This window comes from Alosa pseudoharengus, unplaced genomic scaffold, assembly GCF_046254945.1.
Source record: "Alosa pseudoharengus isolate Yale_2024_CS ecotype anadromous, Long Island Sound unplaced genomic scaffold, YU_APseudo_1.1 YU_APseudo_1.1_scf_1, whole genome shotgun sequence".
Taxonomy (NCBI): domain Eukaryota; kingdom Metazoa; phylum Chordata; class Actinopteri; order Clupeiformes; family Clupeidae; genus Alosa; species Alosa pseudoharengus.
In genome coordinates this window covers 31,415,060-31,425,210 of record NW_027468564.1, presented here as the reverse complement: position 1 = coordinate 31,425,210, position 10,151 = coordinate 31,415,060, and the positions used below count along the sequence as shown (strand labels likewise).

Here is a 10,151-nt window from a genome sequence, read left to right as displayed (position 1 = left end):
ACTCACAAGGAGTTTGACATCAGCTGTGGTCTACTCAGGGGAACCGAAACCTCCATGATGACACACAACAAGTTTAACTTATTTATTTAACATTTTCACTCTCAGGGATTTCATCAGAGCAGATTGTGTCAGGCGGAGTTTCACAATTTGTTTTTCAGTCTGTGTGTGGCTCATATTTCTGAATGATACCTTGACAAAGTCAGGATAGTCCAGCACTGTGTCCAACTTTATATTGAGTGTTCTTTATGACAGTGTCCTCAAATAGATTATATAATAAAGAATTATATGTACTTGTAAATATTATATATCATGTGTTTTAATATTATATGTTTTTACCCCAATACCACAAACCTATGTGTATTTATGAATATATATAAGAAGTATGTTTAGGATAATGCTTGGATCCTGCTTCATACGCCTAACCTTTTAACTCATAAATGTCATAATCATAATAAAGAGTCCATATTTTTGGTGTGAAATTACCAGATGATTGAAGAAAGATAAATATGCACCTTGTGATGTGTCAATCACGTTTGCACAGAACTTTCGCCCATCAGAAAAGTGGTTTGATTTTTATTTAATCTCATAAGTGAATGAGGTTTCCTCCCACTGATGAACCAAAAAAATTGCATACGAAATGTTCTTCTTTGAAGGCATTTATTATAAAATTCGTCACAAATACAACTACTGTAATGGTAACATGACACTCCCAGATCTTTGGAAATCAACTGGCATCACGTGTATACCATTTGTCATTATGTCCTTCTGTTTAGGACATGCTTTATAATATCTAACCAAATGCCTAGATTAAATGTGTGCGTCGTTACAAGATGTAGTTCTCATAAACAAGCTTAGGTTGCATAATATTGACTAGTTCTGTATTTGCTTATCTGGTAACTATATACCATGCATTGTTGATCAGTTAAGCTCAAGGCCCATAAGTATACACAATGGGTCGTCAATGGATATCAATCATACATTTGTTCATCATCATGTTGGACTGTGGTTTCTGAATTTGTACGGTTGGCTCTAACAAAGACTGGCCATCATCATACAGAAGAGATTCTGTGCAAGTGCATACCAATGCATATTACAAATCTCTACCCTATCCATGCAATGACACACATGACACACATTTCCGTGCATTGCGCATCTTTTTTTTCCCATTCCTTGATTAACGGTTGTTTATTAAATGATTGATGAATGAGATCTTATGGAAAGATGTTATGGAAAGCTGCGTTTAGGTCGCGTCTAGTTTCGGATGCTCCGAGCGCCCACCGGGCAGAGGAACTGGACGTTATTGGGACGGAAATCAGACGGAGTATCTAAAGAACGATTAAAGAACCTCCTCCGCTGTGGTGTGTGTTTCTTTTCTCCCCCTGGTGTCCGTTCGGACGCTCCACAATAGACTCAACCAATGGAACACTCCACAATAGACTCAACCAATGGAACGCTCCACAATAGACTCAACCAATGGAACGCTCCACAATAGACTCAACCAATGGAAAGTTGCTTGAGATGAGGAATGATGTTTAACTTTCAGCTTTTGACCTTTGGTCTTTGAAATATGTTGGGGAATTTAAGGTGTATGAATTGAGCCTAAGGTTGTTCATTCATATATAATTTATGTGTTTTTTATGTGCAGTCATGTGTTTTTGTTCAGTATATATATACTTATTCTGTGTAATACTCCTGACAATTTCTCATGTCCCTTAATTGAGCATTTTTTTTCTTTATGCAAATAAATGAACCATATATGTGTATATATATATTAGATATGCAATGTTACCTGACATTCAGGGTTAATGTTTATGTAATGCATTGAAATAAATAAATAGCAAAGAAGAGCATCTCCGTAGTTTGTAATTTACACATACACACACAGACACACACACACACACACACACAGACACACATACAAACACACACGCACACACACACACAGACACAGTGATGTTTTTCTGTCAGGACACTAGCATAGCACCTCTTCCCCCTTTTTCCTGTTGTCACCACAAACACACCATTTCCGTGCATCACCTCAGCATACTCATCTCTCTCTCTCTCTCTCTCTTTCTCGCTCTCTCTCATTCTATCTCTTTCACTATATTTCCTGTTCATTCCTCTCTCTTGTGCTGTCTCTCTCTTGCTCTTGTTCTCTCTCTCTCTCTATGTAATTCTATTCTGCCCTCCATCTCTGTCAATTCTCCTTCAGTACATGTCAACTCAGAGCTTTATTGACACAGTGGCACATGACACAGTTCAAGTGCTGCGCAGATGATCGTCCCCTCCCCTCTCTCTCTCTCTCTCTCTATCTATCTATCTTGCTCTGGTTCTCTCTCCTCTCTCTATCACTCTTTTATCTCATCTTTTGTTAACTTTGTCTGTTATTTTCTCTGTCTCTCTCTCTCTCTCATCCTATCTCTATATCTCCCTTTTAATCTCCCCTCTCTCTCATCCTATCTCTATATCTCCCTTTTAATCTCCCCCCTCTCTCTCTCTCTCTCTCTCGTGCTTGCTCTAGATCTCTCTTTCACATCCTCTCTCTCTCTCTCATCCTCTCTCTCTCACATCCTCTCTCTCTCTCTCTCACATCCTCTCTCTCTCATCCTGCTCTCTCACTATCTTGCTCTCAATCTCCCCCTTTGTCTTATCCTCTCTGTCAATTCAATTTACACCTAAAAAAATAGACCATCATGTATACAACAGACAGATCAGGTGTCTCATGGTCATGCTATCAGATTAAAATGTGTATGTGTGTGTGTGTGTGTGTGTGTGTGTATGCATGCATGCAATGTGTGTGTGTGTGTGTGTTGTTGGTTTCTTCAAGGGTTTCTCGCTCTTTCTCTCCCCCTCCCTCTCATCCTCTCTCGATCTCTATCTTCTCATCATCGCTCTCTCTCTCTCTCTCTTGCTCTCCATCTCTCTCACTCTCGATTTCCCTCTCTCTTGCTTTCTGTCTCTCTCACTTTCGATCTCCCTCTCTATCTCTCTCTCTCTCTCACTTGCAATGTCCCTCTTTCTCTCTCTCTCGCTCTCTCCCTGTTTGTCGTCCTCTCTCTCTCTCTCCCTCTCTCGATCTACCTCTCTCTCTCCCTCTCTGTCACCCTCTCTTAAACTCTCTTTCTCTTTCACTCTCCCTCCCTCAGTTTCATGCACTTCTTTCACTCTTTCCAATCATCATCCCACAAAAGCTTCTTATAGAGAAGAGAGAGCGAGAGAGACAGAGAGAGAGAGAGAGTGTTTGTGAGAGTAAACAACCAATTGGAAAGCACCGAACCCAAAGACCTTTGGAAGAAACCACAACATCTGAAAACACACTGCAGGTGTGGCTACCGTCAGACTGAGAGTGAAGCTTCTGTTGCCCCTCTCTGCTACCGTCAGACTGAGAGTGAAGCTTCTGTTGCCCCTCTCTGCTACCGTCAGACTGAGAGTGAAGCTTCTGTTGCCCCTCTCTGCAGCCCAGAGACTGAGAGTGAAGCTTCTGTTGCCCCTCTCTGCAGCCCAGAGACTGAGAGTGAAGCTTCTGTTGCCCCTCTCTGCTATCGTCAGACTGGACACAAACCACGTCACAGGAGCTCAGCACCCTAATAAAGAAAGAGTAAAAACTAAATAACTAAAGAAAAAATAGATAGATAAGATATTTATCCTTTTCTAATGTCCTGCATTGGTATTGTGAAAACTTTTAAGCTTCTTCCCCTCATGATTTTAAATGATCTCATATGATATTGTTTATAGTCCGTGTAGCTGAGACGTGGACGCCGGAGCACAGTGATTTTCCACCCCCACAGACACACACACAGACACACACACACACACACTGACACACACACACACAAACACACACACACACACACATCCCTGCGTAATCAAACAGATATTCTGCATTTTTGCTCATACTCACTCACTTCACTCACCCATCTCATGAGCGGTAATTTGCAGGGGCCATTTTAGACCGGCCTGTGATCCACTTACGGTTAACTTTTGATAACATCACCTGATCCTCAGCCAGTATTGCAGTATGCATCAGCATGCATGGACTCTATAGCCTACTGTGTGACTTGATGAGGGAGGATCTTGCCTGCTACCAAGCATTCTGAGCATTGACCTCAGCTCAGAATGCTAGCTAGCTAGCTTGCCTGCTTGTGAGGTAGCCATGTTCAGAGTAAACAAACAGTATAAGTATATAAGTATAAGTATATATACTCTTTTGATCCTGTGAGGGAAATTTGGTCTCTGCATTTATCCCAATCCGTGAATTAGTGAAACACACTCAGCACACAGTGAACACACAGTGAGGTGAAGCACACACTAATCACACACTAATAGGTGCAGTGAGCTGCCTGCATCAACAGCGGCGCTCGGGGAGCAGTGAGGGGTTAGGTGCCTTGCTCAAGGGCACCTCAGCCGTGCCTACTGGTCGGGGTTCAAACCAGCAACCCCCCTGGTTACAAGTCCAAAGCGCTAACCAGTAGGCCACGGCTGCCCCTGGTATGCATGTGAGTGTGTGTGTGTGTGCGTGCACATGTGTGTGTGTGTTTTGTAACCAGTAGGCCACGGCTGCCCCTTAAATAAAGAACAGTAAGTGAAGAAGGAAGTAGGTAAGTATTTGATTTGTGTAGCACATTTTCTAGCACATGGCCGCTGAAAGCGCTTCACAGAGACTCAGGCATAGACAAACACAACTTAAACACTCAATATGATGTTCATGGGCTTTGGGTTGTGGTGACATAAAAAATAACTACCGTGCAGTTATACTGCAGTACAATAATATTTTCAAATACTTCAAATATTTCTAAAATATGGCATTTCCTAATAACTGCAAATAATTCCTCCAAATTTAAGAACTGCAGTTTTGACACTTGAAGTATTGCAGTTATTTTCTGTAAGGGGCAGGCTAGGCCGTCAGTCACCAAAGCTCAGGAAGAACACATCAGCAGATTCTCCACACATATGCCTGTAAGTCAGCCTATAGACTATTTCCAGGAATTATTTGCAGTTATTATGCAGGAAATGCAATATTTTGCCACTTGAAATAGTTTTGACACTTAGTAGTAGTGCAGTTATTTTCGGTAAGTGCCAGGCTAGGCATACGTCACTAGAGCTTAAGAAGAACACGTCAGCAGATTCTCCACACAGATGCCTGGAAATCAGCCCACAGATCAACAACAGACTAGACCTCTTGAAAAGACAGTCAGGCAAGCATGGAGGTCCCTGAGGTCACAGTGAGTTGAATGTGGCGTGGATGAATCTAATGGCTGAAGTGTTGTGACTGTGAGGACAGTATTTATAAAGCTGTTGAGGAGTTCATTCTTTTCCTGCGGCTTCTTTTAGAATTATGCGAACATTCTATAGTTTCAAAAATCCCTGCGGGTGATTGTTGCATCATAGTGTGGAATGTTTGTGAACGTTCTAATCACATAAGTTTGTGACTGTACTCCTTGCGCATCACGTATGGTCATGTATGGTCCGATCGTCAAATCTCGTAAACTCCTATTTAACTGCAAAATGGACACAGACAACACATAAAATGTTTAAAATAACACATTTGACTATTCCATGAAAAATAAGAAATGCTAGTGTAAACCTTACCATGCAACAGCCAAAGTTGTATTTAGACATGATACAGAAATACCACCTGTCTAATCTGGACCTGAGCTTGTTTAAAATAGACTGAGGTAAAGTGGAAAAAGGTCCTGTGGTTAGAACAATCAAAATGTGCAATTCATTGTGGTAATTATGGACTCATCTGGGCTAAAGAGGAGAGGGCCTATCCAAGTATCCAACCTAGCCAACTTGTTTTAGTGCTCAAGTCAAAACTCAACATTTATGACGATGTGGAGGTTCATTAGTGCCTACAGCATGGTCATCTTGCACATTTGGCAAAGCACAATCAATTCTGAATGGTGTATACAGGTTTTGAGCAACATATTCTGCCATCCAGGCAATGTCTTTTCCAGGGAAGATCTTGAATATGTCAGGAAAACTGCCCAAATGAATTCTGCACATATTTAAATGTCTCCATGAAGAGTTCAGGGGCTAAAATGACCTGTCTGCAGACCAGACCTGTCAAATTAGGTGCATCATGGAATGACAGACATGATTAAGAATATCCCACTGTTGAGCAACTGAAATCCTATATCAGGCAGGAATGGGACAACATTTATTTCTCAAAACTCTAGCAACTGGTCTCATCAGTTCCTAAACATTTACATAATTTTGTTAAAAGAAGAGGTGAAGCCGCACATTGGCAAATATACCCCAAATATATCCCAACTTTTTTTGAAACATGTTGCTGCCATCAGTGGCGGTTCTAGACTCAATTACTCCCTGGGCGAGATCCCCCCGAGCGCCCCCCCAACAACAAAAAAATCTTCTTTTTTTTCAAACAGTCATTTTTTTAAACAGCAACGTTAACCAAAATGATGGAAATAAATAATCAGAACTTTTGAGGTTTTGACCGTTTTGTTGCAAAGCATAATCCATCTCATGGTGAAATTAGTTGTTGTGTTTGTTAAAACCGAATTATTATTTTATAGGCTAAGCATAGGTATCATTGCAAGATGGCTAACAAACGTAAAAGTTATACTAGGCTAGGCCCTATCAATTAACATTGACGTTAGCCCTTCACTCATGACATGATACTGTTATTATTAGGACATTACATACCTTTATCCTTTGCTCGTTTCTCCTCTTCTACTTTTCTTTTTTTTTGGAACTGGGCACCTGATGGCTTTGACCGCTTTCTGTCCATCGTGTTTGGCACTCGACAGTCGACAACAATCCACAAATTCCCATGATCCACTCGCGACCACAGTCAAGACCAAACCAATTCACCTGGGTGACCTCTTAATCGTTTTGTCACCTATTTTTATTAGCCATTTCACACAGTTAATTAAATGTGCAGGAATCATAGGTCTGCATTCATAACATTATGAGATGTGCGTTGTTTGGAAGAAAGTCAAGGTGTGACTGATTTTAGCCCACTAATAGACTGTTGTAGGCTACTATACAGTGGATCGATCCCCATTCATCCCCCCTTTCCCGTTTCATTAAGGAGACCCAGAGGTGAACTGTCCCCCGCAAACCCCTCCCTTCGCCCCTTCCTCTGCACAGTGCAGTGCAGTAGGCCTACCTTCTGAGCAACAGGGGCGCCAATTCCCTAATTCCTCACACAAGTGATGGATAATAGAAAATCGTTTTGCGACGTTTATTATTATTATTCTTTTTTCTTTTTTTTTTTTTTTAAGCGCTCGTGCCGCCCCCTACAAGATGCCGCCCCGGGCGACCGCCCGGTTCGCCCGTACCTAAACGGTTTTAGGTACGGGCGAACCGGGCGGTCGCCCGGGGCGGCATCTTGTAGGGGGCGGCACGAGCGCTTAAAAAAAAAAAAAAAGAAAAAAGAATAATAATAATAAACGTCGCAAAACGATCCACTGGCTGCCATCAAATTAAAAATGAAGATATATTTTCCATGAAATAGTAAAATTTGTATTTTATATGTTGTCTACGTCCTTTTTGCAGCTAAATATGGGTTTTCAAGATTAAAGATGTAGATTTTCACATTCTGTTTTTATTTGCATTTTACACACCGTCCCAACTTTTTCTGATTTGGGGTTGTAATAGCATTGATTACAAGAACAATGCACACTCTGCAGTCGCTTAAAAATGTCTGTATTTTCATGTATAACTGACCCTCATGCTTCGGCCTGCAAATCTTGATTTCAGTGAGGAGGCATGCGCAAATGCACACACGCACACAAACACAAACACAAACACACACATTGGAATGGGATTCACAGGTGGCTACGACTTCAGGCATCAAGTACCTGTGATGCGGTGTACTGTAATGCTGTCTAATGTTATCAGTGTTGGGGGATTTTGCCCAGAGCTTGAGCAGACATGTGTTTTGTGGCGTGGGTGGTAGATGGGTGGTGACCGCGCATATGAACAGGTACTCCACCGCATCGCTTCTTTTGGCGAGGGGCAAAATGTCATCCTATTCCTCATCGTGTAGGAATTTGCCATTTTGATTAGGCCTTATATGGGGCAGCCGTGGGCCTACTGGCTAGCGCTTCGGACTTGTAACCGGAGGGTTGCCGGTTCGAATCCCGGCCATGATTGAAGTGCACTTGAGCAAGGCACCTAACCCCTCACTGCTCCCCGAGCGCCGCTGTTGTAGCAGGCAGCTCACTGCGCCGGGATTAGTGTGTGCTTCACCTCACTGTGTTCACTGTGTGCTCAGTGTGTTTCACTAATTCACAGATTGTTATAAATGCAGAGACAAATTTCCCTCACGGGATCAAAAGAATATATATCCCAGTATGCCAGAAGTGCAGACCTCTGCCATGACCTAATGCAACACTAACGAAAGTGAAACTACGTTTGTGGAGAAAGAGAGAGAGATGTGGTGGGGTCAGGACGCGACCATGTGTCGGAATGGAACCCGAGCGTGACCGCGTGGCCACTTAGACCCAAACATGAGATACTGACGCTGCAGCTGCCTCTCTCTCTCTGTGTGTGTGTGTGTGTGTGAGAGAAAGAGAGAGAGAGAGATAGAGAGAGATCCTGCACATCCAAAACAATCAAGTCAACAGAAAAACAGAGAAAAGCAGTCAAAACAGCCAATGTCTCAGTGACTTGCCATTAACACCTTCACTGTACACACACACACACACACACATATAAAAGGTTGCAACCATGGTGTGAAATGTGTCTTCTTCCTTCTCTTGTGAATGTGGCCGTGATTGTGTGTGATGTGTGATTGACTGGGTGTGTGTTTGTGTGTGTGTGATGTGTGATTGATTTAGTGTGTGTTTGTGTGTGTGTGCGTGACTGAGTGTTTTCTGGTGGTCTGTCAGATCTCACTCAGTATCACCACAAATTCCTAGAATGTGCAAACAACAACAGTTACAGCGGATTGACACGTAATTGACACCTTTTCAAAGAAGGTAAATAATAATAATAGTAATAAATAAATAAATAAATAAATAAAATCAGTTTGATTTATTTATGTAGTTAACTGTGCAGTTTATTTATTTATTAAATTATTACCGGTATTATTATGTACTTAGGGAATGAAACAGTCAATACTGTATTCTTGAAGCTTGGGTAGAATAGATGCGTTTCTCTATAGCGAGAGATGGGAGTCATTTGGGACTGCATTTATATATTGTAAATAGACTGGAGTTATGTAGGTGCTTTTCAAACTCGTCTGAGCACTCAAAGCATTGTACATGGAGTAGTGTCTCACATTCACCAATTCACACACATATTCACATATATGGGGGGCAGCCATGGCCTGTGGCCTTTTAGCCTGGCCTAACCAGTAGCCGTGGCCTACTGGTTAGCGCTTCGGACTTGTAACCGGAGGGTTGCCGGTTCGAACCCCGACCAGTAGGCACGTCCCTTGAGCAAGGCACCTAACCCCTCACTGCTCCCCGAGCGCCGCTGTTGTTGCAGGCAGCTCACTGCGCCGGGATTAGTGTGTGCTTCACCTCACTGTGTGTTCACTGTGTGCTGTGTGTGTTTCACTAATTCACGGATTGTTATAAATGCAGAGACCAAATTTCCCTCACGAGATCAAAAGAGAATATTTACTTATACTTATCATACTCTGGAGGTGAAGGCTGCCAGGCAAGGTACCATCCAGCACGATGGGAGAAGCTTGGGGGGGGGGGGGGGGGGTCGGTGTCTTTCTTGAGCCTTCTGATCGTGCTTGAACCTGCAACCTTTCGATTACTGAACCACTGAAGCTACTGCCACCATGCATATGAAGAACGTTCAGTAGTATTTGAGGTTGCTCACCCTTTCCAGCTGCAGCTGCTTAAAGGAGCAATATGTAAATGTATGGTTGTGAATGACAATGGAACTGAGGACTAACTGACCAAAAAGACTCAGTTCCACATTATTTCCAGTAGTTCTGTGCATTCCAGGAATGTTGCATTTATTTGGTTTAATGAGCCTCTCAGAAAATGAGAACGTGGTATCTCATGTGAAGGACATCAACGTCATGTGAAGGACATCAACGTCATGTGAAGGACATCAACGTCATGTGAAGGACATCAACGTCATGTGAAGGACATCAACGTCATGTGAAGGACATCAACGTCATGTGAAGGACATCAACGTCATGTGAAGGACATCAACGTCAT

The 10,151-nt window shown here is 42.4% G+C and overlaps 1 protein-coding gene across 1 annotated transcript in view; it reads left to right on the top strand.

Annotated features, from left to right (window-relative positions):
* The window catches only part of LOC143125680 (tumor necrosis factor ligand superfamily member 14-like), a 10,663-nt gene extending 10,181 nt beyond the window's left edge, over positions 1-482 (top strand). Inside the window, exon 4 of the mRNA XM_076287362.1 lies at positions 1-482. This exon is cut by the window's left edge and continues 637 nt beyond it. The gene's annotated coding sequence lies outside the window, so the exon portion shown is untranslated.
* Positions 483-10,151: the final 9,669 nt, after the last annotated feature.